Here is a 16,776-nt window from a genome sequence, read left to right on the forward strand (position 1 = left end):
TCTCTCGTGTGTCTCATGGTCTCTCGTGTGTCTCATGGTCTCTCGTGTGTCTCATGGTCTCTCGTGTGTCTCATGGTCTCTCGTGTGTCTCATGGTCTCTCGTGTGTCTCATGGTCTCTCATGTGTCTCATGGTCTCTCGTGTGTCTCATGGTCTCTCGTGTGTCTCATGGTCTCTCGTGTGTCTCATGGTCTCTCGTGTGTCTCATGGTCTCTCGTGTGTCTCATGGTCTCTCGTGTGTCTCATGGTCTCTCATGTGTCTCATGGTCTCTCGTGTGTCTCATGGTCTCTCGTGTGTCTCATGGTCTCTCGTGTGTCTCCGCTGTTCAGACTCAGACTCCAACACAAACTCCAGTGAAGCACCAAAACCTCTTGGTTGTATCTAGTGAAGCTGTTAAACAGTGTTGGCCGCGGTCGGAGGACGCGGGGGAGACCGTAGCTTTGGTCTCCAGGACCGGAGTCTCTGCTCCTCTGCTCCTCTGCTCCTCTGCCTGCCTTCACTCACACACCGCGCTCCTTCTCTCTCTCTCTCTCTCCACCTCTCACGTGCATGCTGCTCACTCCACACTGCAGAAGAGTTAGTTTAGCTCTGAGAATATCTAGTGAATGTTCAGTGGACGTTTGTGCAGAAATAACTGCTGCAGCTCCTCCAGACCAACAGAGGTTTCCCGTGTCTTGTGAAGTGACGGGGCTCCGCAGAGAGAAACGTTATCGTCTCCGACCAAAACTCCGGCGTCTCCCCCGTTCCCTCCGGCCGCGGTCGGGAGGCTGAGGCGGGAAAAGCCAACACTAGGATCAGCATTGATTCATGGAGAGACCTTGGTCTGGTCAGCTAACATTACTGCCAAGCAGCTGAAATATAGAGTGATATTGTGCTTTTAGCTGACGTGTGTCTCCTCACTGTGTTGAGTGATGCTCCTTCATGTCTATGTAGAGCGAGCACAAGCGCCAGCAACAGGACGCTGACTTTAGTTGACTTAACGGACACAGGTGAAGCTGTTAACAAGACATTTAGGATTCTTACTAACAGTCCCTTTAACAAAAGAGGATTTTCAGGGTAAATTTCCAGATGTTTGTTTGTTTTTCGCTTGATGATGATGCATTTAAAACATTTATTCAGCTTCTTTAAGAAATGTTTTTTAAAGGAAAATAAAATCACTGTATGTGTATGGACCTCTTTACTCTGTTAGTAACCATGGTAACGTGTTTAGTAGAGGCAGAATAATTCTCTGAACACGTTAGCTAACGTATTGTTGTCTTGTTTTTTTAATAATGTCTGAATAAAATCCTAGTTTGTCTCAACATGTGCCGTCACTCACTCTCCAGGATCACCAATTCGCCATTCAATCCTTTGAATTGATTGGCAGTCTTATTAATTAGACGACCCAGACGTGCATTCATTTCTCTCCGTGCATGTTTAACCTTTCCGTTGGTCTGACTGGTTAAAGTGGCTCTCATTCAGACATGAGATCAACATGTAGAGTCGTCATAACTCATGCTAAAAGAGGCTTTTTAAAGATTTTACAAAGGCAGAAATAATAAAGACTTGTAACCTAAAGACACACACACACGCACACGCACACACACACACACACACACAGGCACACACACATGTTTGCTAACTGATGCAGCAGCGGTTGAGGTGTGGTGTCCAAAGGGCGAAGAGGAACGCTGGACAAACAGAGCTCAGGATCCTGCTATCTGCTGCTCTGTGAGTAGGTGTGTGTTCACGTATCCTCATTCAGACCTTTGTCCTTCTGGGTCCGTTCTGTCCTATCTGAGACCTGATAGAGACTATCAGCACCGGCCGGGTGTCAGTCGATCACAGCCGTGTTGAACTTGAGGCCTTCAGTAGTTTTAAACTCGTTTAACAGCATCAGCCAACAAAACCTCCGTTAAAGAAAACAGGAAGAGGTATCGTCAGCTGGTCCGTCTGGGCGCTGATTCTAAGGCCTCAGTGAGGGAGTTTAAGTATCTCGGGGTCTTGTTCACCAGTGAGGGTAAAACTAGGGATGCACCGACACCGATACCAGTATCGGGGATCGGGTCCGATACTGTGCTCATGTACTCGTACTCGCAAAACAGATCCCACCTCAGCCGTCGGGTTTTGCTTGCACCCTCTGACTCGCGCGTGCGTTAGACTCCTTGGTCCGTGTTTCAAGACGGGTCGGGGGGGTTGCAGACATCGCCGCAGACCGCTGGCGCCTTTAACGTGGGCTAAGCCCCGCCTCGGAGGCACGACGCGGTCGAACCCTCCAGCTGGCTGTTAACGAGGGTCTTTTGGCACAGAGAAGTACTCGTATTGGTACTCGGTATCGGAGAATATCCAAATGTAAGTACTTGTACTCGGTCTGAAAAGAAGTGGTATCCGTGCATCCCTAGGTAAAATGGAGCGTGAGATGGACCGGTGGTTCGGTGCAGCGGCAGCAGTTATGTGGGCGTTTCACCGGACCGTTGTGGTTCAGAGGGAGCTGAGCTGGAAGGTAAAGCTCTCCGTTTACTGATCCAACCCTCACCTCTGGTCATGACGTTTGGGTGGTGACCGAAAAAGACCGGTCTAAACAGGTCTGAACAGGTCTGACAGGTCTAAACAGGTCTGAACAGGTCTAAACAGGTCTAAACAGGTCCGAACAGGTCTAAACAGGTCTGACGAGGTCTGAACAGGTCTGAACAGGTCTAAACAGGTCTGAACAGGTCTGAACAGGTCTGAACAGGTCTAAACAGGTCTGAACAGGTCTAAACAGGTCTGACGAGGTCTGAACAGGTCTGAACAGGTCTGAACGGGTGTGAACAGGTCTGAACAGGTCTGAACAGGTCTGAACAGGTCTAAACAGGTCTGACGAGGTCTGAACAGGTCTGAACGGGTGTGAACGGGTGTGAACAGGTCTGAACAGGTCTGAACAGGTCTGAACAGGGCCAGAGTGTCGATGAACACGAATCAAACAGATTTCTTGACTATTTCACAAACTGCCGTGAGACTGCGTTAATACGTTAAAGAAATAAGTGGCGTTAAAACCAATTTGTGGAAACGCATTTTATTATCACGTTAACTTTGACAGCCCGAGTTATGTAGTCATTCGGTCTTTAGTCACATGACTCATCAGTATCGTCAGTCGAGTGAGTTACGTGAGTTAACATCAACCACGTTGCCTAACCTTAACTGAGTGGTTGTGTTGCCTAAACCTAACTTCCTGTGAAAACAGAAGTTTATTTTGAAAGGACACTATGCATGTAACGAGCGTATCTTGGACGGCCCGTCCAACAGTAACGCTACAGAGCTACTCTGTGTGTCGGTCTCTGGTTATTTATCATAAAGGAAAGTGAAGGTGGTTTCTACGAAACGTGTAAACTACTCGTTGAGTTGTTTAACGTCGACCTTCATAAAGGAAAGTGAACGTGGATGACTAAACGTGTAAACTACTCGTTGAGTTGTTTAACGTCGACCTTCATAAAGGAAAGTGAACGTGGATGACTAAACGTGTAAACTACTCGTTGAGTTGTTTAACGTCGACCTTCAGAGTTCAGCTGAGGTGCAGAAGGATAAAATAGAGTTTACCAGGAGACAACACAGCCTCACTTCTATTATACATCAACAGATAGGAGACACTCCCAACACTTGATCTACTCTTGATAAGCTCTGTTGGATAAAGGAGAATAATGGCAGAGTGCCCACAACCATAAAGCATACAACACCCTCCGACCTCTGACCTCCGACCCTCCGCTGTTTACAGTCAAACTGAAATTAAAATTAAACTTTCCTAAGAAATCCTCTTTGGGTTTTTGTTTTGACTGTTGTAAGCAACATTTTTTGTCGATATGATAATTACCAAAAGGAGAAATGCAATGCCCAAAAAAAAATGTCATTAAATTTAGCGAAAATAATGTTAAAAATAAATGTATTTAATAAATTAATTAATTGATAAAATGTCACATAAATTGATATTTCTGTTTTAATTGGCTTCATTATTTTTTTCTTTGTTTTATTTCCCTTATTTATTTACTCTTCTGTTTAATTTTCCCTTTAATTTATTCATGTATTTATTTGTATTGATTTTAAAATGTATTTTTGCATTTATTTTGTATTTATTTATGCATTTATTTATTTATATTTGCATTAAAACATTTTTTATTTCACATTTATTTTTAAATATAGGTATTTATTTCTGCACAATTTTCCCTTTGCATTTCAACTTATTTATTTTTTATTCTTTTCTTTATACATATACATCTCGACACATTTCTTTTTATATCCCATTCTGCATTTCTGCCTCATTATGCAAATGAGTGGGCTATATTTATTTTTAACATTATTTTGTTGCATCTAATATATATTTATTCATTTATTTATTTGTCGAGTCATTTATTTTATTTATTTGTTTATACATTAATTAATTTATTTATGCATTTATTTATTTATATTTGCATTTATTCTTTAATTATTTCATATTTATTTTTAAATGTATGTATTTATTTCTGTATTCTTTTCTTTATACATTTCTGCGTCATTATGCTAAATGAGGGGACTCCATTTATTTTTAATATTATTTATTATTTATCTATTTATCGAGTCATTTATTTATGTATTTAGGATTTTGGCAGGTTGTGTCCTCCATAGCTGTTTATGTCTTTAGATGTACAGAGATTAGTAACTGAGAGTAAAAACATGTCTTCTTAAAGAGTAAATAAACATTGAACCACGTCGTTCTATGTGAACAGAACCAGGACAAAGAGAGTGGATCCACGTCGTGAGGAGCAACGGCTGTTCGTGCCTCATTTTTGGGTAAACAGAGCGTAATGAGAGCGGAGCTGCTCGGCCTCTTCACTGCCATAAACTTTATTGGGGGGGGGGGGTTGATGCAGTAAAAATGGTTTCACCACAGAGACGCAAATATGTTTGTTGAGGAGGCGTGATGAGCTCAGATAGCAGCCAGAGGATTCACCACCAGAGAGGTTTTATAACGTTTCTTCTGATGTAAGTCAGAGTGAAAACACTGATGTGTTGTTCACCGGGTCCAGCTGGAAACACAGGTGGAGATTACAACGATTGAGAAGTGATCGACTGCTTCCATCTGCAGTGAAAAAATGAAGCTGTCGGGGAGATCCTCGTATCAGATCAGTGTCGACGGGTTTCTGAGTGACAACATCAAGTTGTTTTTGTGTCCGAAACTTCACAAATCACAAAGTTAATGGGTGGAAAATAGGGATGCTAATATCGGAAAAAAAACTTAACCGATAACCAACCCTCGTTAACCGATTATTAACCGTTCACCAACAAGATGTGTGCCTCGCACCAGCTGCAGGAGCACAACAGACAACTGAGAACCCAGTTCACCGTCCGGGAGCCTTAACTTAGCAGCTCCGATGCTGCGTGTAGTGTCGCGGACATGCAGCCACTTTCATAGTAAAAGTCTCCACCGCACATTTAGTTTAGTTTAGTCATTTATTTATGCATTTATTTATTTATATTTGTGTTCAACTTATTTATTTCTGTATTCTTTTCTTTTTACATTTCTTTATGCATTTCTGCCTCATTATGCAAAATACATTTATTTATATTATTTATATTTATATTATAAAAATTATAAAATATATATATAATTTATATTTATTTATTTATTTATAACTGGCCTGATATAAAATAGTCCACGTGAGTGTTTCTGTGACTCTTAAAGCAGTGAGAGAGTAACGTAACGTAAGGTAACGTAAGGTGGTTGAAGCTGAAGTGAAAGAGTGTATTTTATTTTATGGCCGCGCTGCGTGTTAATGAGGAACAACATCCTCGGCTCTTATCACCGAGGTCAAATGTTCAGCCGGCAGTAAAGTTCACCACGTCGGTGCAAACCTGCAGGATAGGATCAACTTCTGTAAGCCGTCAACATGTCAGACTCAGCGTCCAGAGAACCTGTAACATCATGATGTTCATCTCATCACCAGGAGAACTCGCTTCATCGTTATAACTCATCATCGTTAGTTATTGTTCAGTGGAAAATGAAATGTTAAACACACACACACACACACACACACACACACAGTGAGTGTGTGTTTGAGAGGAGCGACAGCGTGACGATGTGACGGGGCGGCGGCCATTTCAGCACACATCACATCTCTAGTAAACAAAATGGTCGACAGCACGCCGCCGCGGTGACGACCTTGAACGGATCCTCCGGCTGAACGCGGCGCCACGCTTCAACTGGAGAAAGTCTAAATATTCCTCTTTCTCATATTGATGCTGAATATGAAAGGTTTAGTTTCTGCGACTCATTAAAGGCTTCATTAAAATCAGAGGGTGTTGACGGCGGCGTCTCCGTCAACCATAATTACAGCAAATAAAAGAAAAGACAACAAACAGAGCAAATATCTGTCTCCTCTCAGCGGCGTCCATAAACGCTGGAGGAATCGTCAGCTCATCCAGACTTATACAGCCGCACGTTTATGGGCCATTTTACCATAAACTTTCATTTACAATATACTTACTGCCCCTAATACGCCCCTGTATTGGCCACATTGATTGTGGATAAACAGAGGAGTTGTAAAGGAGCAGTGCTGGAACGGTAGTACGCCGTAAAGAACAGATAATACTGAAGACACGACGGACGACTACTGGTATTCCCCCGCCGGACGCCACGTAACACGCAGCTACATTCTTCATGAGGTTTGGTCTGAATGACGGCTCACGAGAGGCTCACGGGAGGGGGGGAATAAACGCAGGATGAAAGAAAGAAAATAATATAAAGCAATTATAGATCTAGAGAATAAAATATACAATAAAAAACTAATAAATAAATTAAACGTAGTAGATCCTTAATGAGGTTTGGTCACTGAGAGTATAACAGACTAAATATAAAGGAATTCTTTAATATATAACCTAATTAAATAATGAAAATACATGTAAAAAAAAATATATTTTATAAACAAATAACTGTGTGCAGATTTTGCCTTTTGTACCTAATTTAATTTTTTTTTTAAATAAAACAAAGGCAGAAATAATTGAATATTAAATGCATAATTTGAAATAAAATAAGAAAATTAACTAAAATATATATATATCTATAAAATAAAATATATATACAATAAAAAACAAACAAACAGACAGCAATGGATAAATAAATAAAACAGTTTGGTCTGCTCTGCTTTTATGAATGACGGCTCATAAGAGGATGTAAGAAATAAAATAAGAACTTAAATATTTAAAAACAATGATAGATCTATCATTTGTGTTTTTTTAGTTACTCTTTTTAGTTTTGAGGTGTATTCTTTTTTTTTTTTTCTATTTTATTGTTGTGTTTTATGTGTTTGTTGTAAAGTACTTCATAACGTGCAATATTAATAAACTTTATTATTATTACTATTAGATCTATAAAATAAAAGACAGAATTACGTACAATTAAAAAAAAAGATAAATAAATAAATAAAACGCAGCGGATTCTTAATGAGGTTTGAGTTTAACAAATAAATAAAATATATAGACAATAAATGCAAACTAAATATGAAAGAATTCTTAAAAATATAACCCCTAATTAAACAATGAAAATATATGTAATATATATATATTTTATATACAAATCACAGTGTACAGATTTTGCTTTATGTTCCAAATAAATAAAAATAAGGTTTGAATAAAACAAAGACACAAGTCAAATTGACTACAATGAAATGAAAAAAATTAAATAAAATGAAACAGCGTATTGTTTTAGATTTTAAATATGATGTTTCCTGCTGTGTGTCTGTTTTACAACAGCGGCGGCGTATTCAGGTGAAACGAGGAGTTTTATGAAGAGAGTGATTACCGTCTATCAGTCAGACAGATTGTTGTCTCCAAATTACAGCTCATCACACAGTAAACTACTGCAGCCCCATTAACCTACATCAGATACACAACACACACAACACACACAACACACACACTGACACACACAACACACACTCACAGCGTCTCCCGTTATCAGCTGGAACATTTCTATTAAGTCAAGTTTATATTATTGTAGTGACGACGTGATTCAACAGCCCCCTCATTGATATAATGACGCAGAAATGTATGAAGAAAAATAAATAAATAATAAAGGGGTGAAATGAAAAGCATGTGCATACAAAATTAAATATATAAAGAATGACAAAAAAATAAATGGAAAAATAAATAAATAATACATAAATAAATAAAAGTGAAAACTAAACAAAAGAATAAATAAAAAAGGGAATTATTGCAAAGATAGGTAAATAAATAAATACAAATAAATGCAAAAAAATAAATTGATAAATATAAAAGAAATGCCAAAATAAATTGATGAATGAAAAATAAATGCAAAAACAAATAAATGAATTTGAAAATGAATTTAAAAAAATGCATACAAAAAGGGAAAATTAAACAAAATAGTAAATAAATAGGGAATCAATACAAAATAAATAAATAAAGAAGCAAATTAAAACAGAAATATCAACTTATGTCACATTTTATCAATTAATTAATGGCTAACATTTATTTATTTATTTATTCATTTATTTATTTTGGATTTTGTTTAATTCACAACATTAAGTGTTTACCGCGAGCGAAAAGTGACGCCGAGGGGTCTGATCCCTCGTTTTCTAGTTAGACGATGTCACATGACTGCCTGTTGGAGCTCTTCTACAGCGAACTATTCCAGAAAATGTCTGCTTCTTTGTTAAAGCGTCAACGGAGAGGTTAACTACAACTCCCAGGGTGCATTTCAGCAAGAAACATCCAATCACAGAGCTAAAAAAAGTCTGCAGTTTAAATGAATTCACTGTCAGATTCGGGGTCCGTTTGGGATGAATTCAGTAACAACATGTTTTGTTCATATATTCAACAATGGAGCATTTGGCTCCGTCTCCATGGCAACGACAGCCGAGGATCACGGTGTTGTAGTATTTTTAGTTGTCTACCAAACTAACAAACAAAGATGCTGGTCGTAGTATGAACGTATATGATTGTTCCATCATCCAGGAGAGGTTCAGTAGCGTTGGACCTCGTTGTTCCTGATAAAGTCTCCGTCAGACTGACGACGTTCATAACGTCTTCTTATAAAGATGAATCTCATGTCCTCGTTAGCTGAAGACGTGTTGATCCTAATTAGCAGGTAAACGCTCTGCCGACCATCTATAAAAGGGCGGGAGGCTGCAGCGCCGTGTGCAGGTCATAAAGTCAAGAAACTATTTCTATTCTATTATTTCATCTGTTATTAATTCACCACTTTCAGCAGGATTTATGACGTTAGTGAGAAGACAGAAACTTCTCCTTCCTCGTTCCCACAGCAGTTAATAAAGCAGAACTGCATGGTGGGAATTATCATCAACCTAAAGTCTCAGAGACACAAACTAGAGTATACATTTTATAACATATATATTATATATAATAAATCATTTTAAATAAAGTGTATTATTATGTGAAGAATAATAATAATATGAAACCTCCACACATTCATTCAGTCGTAGCTTTCAGCAGATCTGACCTGCTTTTACCTGCAGTTTATAAAAGCTGCTGGAACTACAGGTGTGTGTGTGTGTGTGTGTGTGGTGTGTGTGTGTGTGTGTGGTGTGAGTGTGTGTGTGTGTGTGTGTCCTGTTACCTTTCCCCCTCATTAACCTTCGTCCTGGTGATAATGTCGGAGGTTTCGACACCACATTGCAGAACTCTGATTCCTCTCCAAGTTCATGTTTGGCAACAGCTGAATGAACACAGATAGGTTTCTTCTTCTTCTTCTTCTTCTTCTTCTTCTTCTTCTTCTTCTTCTGCTGCTGCCTGAAGAATCACAACACACAGAGCAGCACATTAACTCTCCTTTCATCCTTATTCAGCTTTAAATAGGCAAGAAATATATGTATATATTTACAAAAAAGTGAATAACTTTAACCTTTTTATGAAGGCCACAGTAGTTCTCCGACACGCTTGTAAAACTGCGGTAACGTCAGCCGCAGAGTAGGGATGCTCATTTTGAAAAATGTTCTTAACCGATAACTGACCCTCGTTAACCGGGAGCGTTAACTCAGCAGCTATGATGCTGCGTTCACTGTCTCCAGTTCACCGTCCGGGAGCGTTAACTTAGCAGCTACGACGCTGCGTGTAGTGTCGCGGACATGCAGTCACTTTAAAAGTCTCCACCGCACATTTAGTTTAGTTTAGCAGGTTGTCAGCTGTGTGTCTGCCCGGCGTAACTTTAGTGAGTGTCCAACAAACAGTGTGTGTGTTTGTGCTACGTTAGCAGCTCTAGCATTGCCGGAGGCTTCGTGCTCGCCGCCGCCGCCACACGTAGTCTGCGTAACTTTAGTGAGTTTCCAACAGACTGTGTGTGTGTGTTGGTGGTGAGTGTGAGGTTGTTGGTGGCGTTCTAGCTGTGAACGTAGGTGTAGCAGTGTGTGGACAGTTTATTTGTCGGTGAATAAATGCTACGGAACTACAACTGCCTATAATCTTTATTTATAGTTATGGTTCATATTTTATACGCTAGAATTGAAAATAAATGAAAGGTAAAGCAGAGAGCTGGTTGTAGTTTTATTATCTATCATATATCTGTCTCTATCTAGGGAACTAAATATGAGTTTAAGTTAATGCATTAAACAAACCTGTTTTACTCATCCTCATGGAGAGCCAAGTTTCATCATGTTTTTATCTGCTAGATTTATTTAAATGCAACTGTGAATAGTTTAGTTGCAAATATTAGATTTTTTAAATGTATATAAATCCTGGATTTATGTGTTTTTACTTTATGTGTAAAGCGAACGCTCTTCTCTGTGTTTGAGCTCTCGGTGACCTGCAGGCCGTTAAACACAGTCAATAGTTAACCAATGAAAAAGTAAAAGGAAGTCAGAGAGCGCCATCACCTCAGTTACAGCTTTATGTGATGCTCGTGTCCTCATTATGACCCCAATCAAGTTATACATTCATATCTGAGAGCCGCAAACACAGAAGCAGAAAAAACAAATCTGTTTGAAATGCAGAAATAAAAAGATTGAGTTTTTGTGGAAGCTTCAGTTCCCTCTTTAGTCATTCAGGGGTCAGCATGCTTTCAGTGATTTCAGACTTAATAACAGAAAGAAACAGAAGCAGACAGAAAGCAAAACTCTTTCAACATTTCACAGTCAATTCTGATTCATCGTTTACAGCATTCAGGGGTTGTGGCTACGGAGGACGGAACCTGCCAAAATAAAATATAAATGAATAAATAATAAAGGACTTGATAAATTAAATAAATTAAATCTAGCAAAAATAATATAAAAAATAAACGTAGCCATTAATTAATTGATCAAATGTGCTTTATTTATTTATCTTTTTATTAATTAACATACGTATTTACTATTTTGTTTAATTTCCCTTTTATTTATTTATGTATCTATTTTTTATAATTTTTCAAATATATTTATTTATTTATTTATGCATTTATTTTTTATCTATCAATTTATTTTTTCACTTATTTTTTATTTTTCACTTATTTTAATTTCTTAATTAATTTTTAAATGTATGTGTTTATTTATGCATTTATTTATTTATTCTTGCACGATTTTCCCTTTGCATTTCACCCTTTATTTATTTCCTCAAACTGATTTATTTCTCTATAATTTCTTTATGCATTTCTGCCTCGTTTTGCAAATGAGTGAGCTGTCACTCAGTGTGTCATCCTGGGGTCAGGGTGCACGACTATATGCTACTTATACATAAATAAATAAATAAATGAAAGGGGAAATAAACAGAAGAGTAAATAAACAAGTGAGTTAATACAAACATAAATAAAAAGCCTGTTTGTCAGATGCTGATCAGGAAACATCTGGATGTCATATTGAAAAGGTTGAACGCTGCAGCTCCTCCACATCTGAATGTGTGATTGTTACCGCGGCCCATCCCTGTGTGCCATGTCGCAAATCAAATAGCTGATTTATGTCTGTTTTCTATATATGATTAGCTCACACACACACGCACACGCACACATACACACACACACACACACACACACATGAAAGCAGCCGCTGTGTCTCAGTCGGCTGCTGTAATCTGACGGTGTGTGTGTGTGTGTGTGTGTGTGTGTGTCACTGTTTGACTTGTAATAATCTCATAATTTGACCTCTCACACATGAAGATCGGTGACATTTTAACAACCGTATTAACCTGTGACTTACTTCACTCCTGTCAAAGGTCACGACCTAAAAATGCTAATTGTGCTAAAGCATGCTAATGGCGAGGGCCTGACTCTTCCTGGCTTCCCGCTTCCCGCCATTGTTTACCCAGACTGCACCTGTGAAGTGTGAGCGGAGCGCCTCAGAGATGCAGCGTGAGTTTTAACACCAGGACCGTTTGAAGGAGGGAAACAAAAGAAGCTGAACTTCGCTGTTACATCTAAAGAAACGCTACGGACGCAGAGGTTTTCCTCATAGTCTGTCCACCTTCACTGACAAAATACTAGAAACACCTCTGCAACAGATTTAAAATGATTTATTCTATTTGTCTATAAGTAGAAAAAAGAAAGCCAACAACAACTAAAGAGGAAATTATTCCCAACAAAACAATACACCTTAAATCTATTGATTGAAAGGCTGTCGGCTGAAGCTGAGGATTACTGTGACTAATGTCAGATCATTAGTCATCTTTATCCTTATTTCAGACATCTAACAACAAACCCATTGACTTCCACCCTCACAGGGTCTCATGGTCCCCTCTGTCCTAATGAGGACAGATGTCTCCTCAGTCACTGTAATCAACCAGCAGCTCAGACTTCATCATATCAAGGTGGTTTTAACTTTAGGTCTTAGCTAACAAAACCAAACACACCACCAATACACCGTAACGTGGACTGATACCACGCTGACAGCTATCCTGTCTCCGATAATGTTTGCAGATGATACAACCCTAGTTCTCTCTCGTTTTAATTTCAATTCATTAATTAAAGATGCTAATCTTGGTTTAAGTGCCTACACCACATGGCTCATGTTAAATAAACTATGCTTGAATATCAAAAAATACAGCTATATTATTTTCAGTGGTAAAAAATCATATTCTAAGGATTTATCCATAATTAAAATTGAGTCTGTTGAAATGCCTCAAATGTCATCTACAAACTTCCTGGGAATTATTGTTGATGAGCGCTTGAGTTGGAGAGAACAGATTGACTGGGTTAGTATTGGAATAATAAGAAGGGTTAGTCCTCTTGTCACCACAAACTGTCTCCTTACTCTTTATTATAGTCTAATTCATCCCTGTCTTTCATATTGTAATATAGTTTGGGCGAGTGCTTTTCCTACAAACCTTCAGAAAATTGTAGTTCTCCAAAAACGTTTTGTGAGGATTACAACTCGATCAGAGTCACACGTCTCCTCTGCTCCTCTATTTAACAAACTCCACATTCTTACTATTTATCACATCAATATTTCTCAAATATGTGTTTTTATTTATAAGATACTTTCTGGTGAAGGGAATATTCCTAAGACCTATTTTAAAACACATTCTCAGGTCCGTTCTGACTCAACCCGTCAACCTCTAGATCTTCATCCTCCTGAATGTCTCACTAGTAGATTAGATAAGATTTAGAGGAACCAAATGATGGAGTATATCCTTTCACATCTATCAATAAACTGTTCATCTGTAAAATGTTTCAAAAGTCTCTTAAAGGGTCATTTAATACTGCTTTTCCTCATGTTGTCCTGCATCTGTTTTTATGTTTTGATTTGTTCCCACTCCCCATGTTGTTTGGTTGATGACCCAGAAGTCTTTATAGATATTTAAATCAATATCCTCCTCACAAACACTAACCATACACTTCCATGCAACACACACACTTGTCTTTTTGATATATGTACTGTATAGTTATTGTTGTTATTATATATATCTCTTCCTAATTGTTATCACTCTGTAGTCATATTATGTCTTTATATTCATCTTGTCTCTATGTGGAGGCTTCAGATCAGTCCAGTGGGTTTGCATCTTCCTGCACTGAATATTATTCATTTATTTATTTAGTTATGTTGTGTAGTTTTAAAGTGTTCAAAATAAATAAACACACAGCTACACTAATGGAGCTAGCATGCTAACACGCTAATCATGATTAGCATCAGGTCTTTACAGACTTTATCTGAACCGCATTAAACTCTAACATGTAGTTAGTTAGTTAGTTAGTTAGTTAGTCACCTCCTGTAGATGACCATCAGTCCTCATCAGTCTGCCTCTCTGTTAACTGAAGTTATGAAGTATTAATCATCTGTTTATCAGAGCTCAGCTAGCTGCTGCTGCTAGCTGCTGCTGCTGGCTGCCTGCTGCTAGCTGTCTGCTGCTGGTCTGCCTGCTGCTAGCTGTCTGCTGCTGGTCTGCCTGTAGCTCAGTGCTGCTAGCTGTGTCTGTTGGCTAACTATAAGCTAACTATTAGCTAACTACATCAACTGTTATCCATTATGTTTAGCTAGCTATAAGCTAACATGTACTTTTAAAATAAATAAGAAAAACATATATACGTATGCACAATTTGTGTATAATGTAATAACATATAAATATATGCTTTTTGTTTGCTTTATATTTGGATGAATAAATGCTAACATCAGCGTGTTAACATCAGCATGCTAACATCAGCGTGTTAACATCAGGGTGCTAACATCAGCGTGCTAACATCAGCGTGCTAACATCAGAGTGCTAACATCAGCGTGCTAACATCAGGGTGCTAACATCAGCGTGCTAACATCAGCGTGCTAACATCAGAGTGTTAACATCAGCGTGTTAACATCAGGGTGCTAACATCAGCGTGCTAACATCAGCGTGCTAACATCAGAGTGTTAACATCAGCGTGTTAACATCAGGGTGCTAACATCAGGGTGCTAACATCAGGGTGTTAACATCAGGGTGTTAACATCAGAGTGTTAACATCAGAGTGCATACATCAGCGTGCTAACATCAGGGTGTTAACATCAGAGTGCTAACATCAGGGTGTTAACATCAGAGTGCTAAAATCAGCGTGCTAACATCAGCGTGATAACATCAGGGTGCTAACATCAGGGTGCTAACATCAGCGTGCTAACATCAGAGTGCTAAAATCAGCGTGCTAACATCAGCGTGATAACATCAGGGTGCTAACATCAGGGTGCTAACATCAGCGTGCTAACATCAGAGTGCTAACATCAGCGTGCTAACATCAGGGTGCTAACATCAGAGTGCTAACATCAGGGTGCTAACATCAGGGTGCTAACATCAGAGTGCTAACATCAGGGTGCTAACATCAGCGTGCTAACATCAGAGTGCTAACATCAGGGTGCTAACATCAGAGTGCTAACATCAGAGTGCTAACATCAGGGTGCTAACATCAGGGTGCTAACATCAGAGTGCTAACATCAGAGTGCTAACATCAGAGTGCTAACATCAGGGTGCTAACATCAGAGTGCTAACATCAGGGTGCTAACATCAGAGTGCTAACATCAGCGTGCTAACATCAGCGTGATAACATCAGGGTGCTAACATCAGGGTGCTAACATCAGCGTGCTAACATCAGAGTGCTAAAATCAGCGTGCTAACATCAGCGTGATAACATCAGGGTGCTAACATCAGGGTGCTAACATCAGCGTGCTAACATCAGAGTGCTAACATCAGCGTGCTAACATCAGGGTGCTAACATCAGAGTGCTAACATCAGGGTGCTAACATCAGGGTGCTAACATCAGAGTGCTAACATCAGGGTGCTAACATCAGCATGCTAACATCAGCGTGTTAACATCAGGGTGCTAACATCAGAGTGCTAACATCAGGGTGCTAACATCAGAGTGCTAACATCAGGGTGCTAACATCAGGGTGCTAACATCAGAGTGCTAACATCAGGGTGCTAACATCAGCGTGCTAACATCAGAGTGCTAACATCAGCGTGTTAACATCAGGGTGCTAACATCAGCGTGCTAACATCAGGGTGCTAACATCAGGGTGCTAACATCAGAGTGCTAACATCAGGGTGCTAACATCAGCGTGCTAACATCAGCGTGCTAACATCAGGGTGCTAACATCAGCGTGCTAACATCAGAGTGCTAACATCAGGGTGCTAACATCAGGGTGCTAACATCAGAGTGCTAACATCAGGGTGCTAACATCAGCATGCTAACATCAGCGTGTTAACATCAGGGTGCTAACATCAGCGTGCTAACATCAGAGTGCTAACATCAGGGTGCTAACATCAGCGTGCTAACATCAGAGTGCTAACATCAGGGTGCTAACATCAGAGAGCTAACATCAGCGTGCTAACATCAGCGTGCTAACATCAGGGTGCTAACATCAGAGTGCTAACATCAGGGTGCTAACATCAGCGTGCTAACATCAGAGTGCTAACATCAGGGTGCTAACATCAGGGTGCTAACATCAGGGTGCTAACATCAGAGTGCTAACATCAGGGTGCTAACATCAGGGTGCTAACATCAGAGTGCTAACATCAGAGTGCTAACATCAGAGTGCTAACATCAGGGTGCTAACATCAGAGTGCTAACATCAGGGTGCTAACATCAGAGTGCTAACATCAGCGTGCTACATCAGAGTGCTAACATCAGAGTGCTAACATCAGGGTGTTAACATCAGAGAGCTAACATCAGAGTGCTAACATCAGAGTGCTAACATCAGAGTGCTAACATCAGGGTGTTAACATCAGAGAGCTAACATCAGAGTGCTAACATCAGGGTGCTAACATCAGGGTGCTACATCAGCGTGCTAACATCAGAGTGCTAACATCAGAGTGCTAACATCAGCGCTTACGGCGTGCTAACATCAGGGTGCGACATCAGGGTGCTACATCAGGGTGCTAACATCAGCGTGCTAACATCAG

At 39.5% G+C, this 16,776-nt stretch overlaps 1 protein-coding gene across 1 annotated transcript in view; it reads right to left on the reverse strand.

Moving 5' to 3' along the window:
• Window positions 1–9,694, reverse strand: part of taf9 (TAF9 RNA polymerase II, TATA box binding protein (TBP)-associated factor) — a 33,607-nt gene extending 23,913 nt beyond the window's left edge. The window contains exon 1 of the mRNA XM_037749586.1: window positions 9,581–9,694. The gene's annotated coding sequence lies outside the window, so the exon portion shown is untranslated. The remainder of the gene's footprint in view (window positions 1–9,580) is intronic.
• Between the last annotated feature and the right edge of the window lie 7,082 nt (window positions 9,695–16,776).

This window comes from Sebastes umbrosus, chromosome 17 (assembly GCF_015220745.1).
Source record: "Sebastes umbrosus isolate fSebUmb1 chromosome 17, fSebUmb1.pri, whole genome shotgun sequence".
NCBI classification, from domain to species: Eukaryota; Metazoa; Chordata; class Actinopteri; order Perciformes; family Sebastidae; genus Sebastes; species Sebastes umbrosus.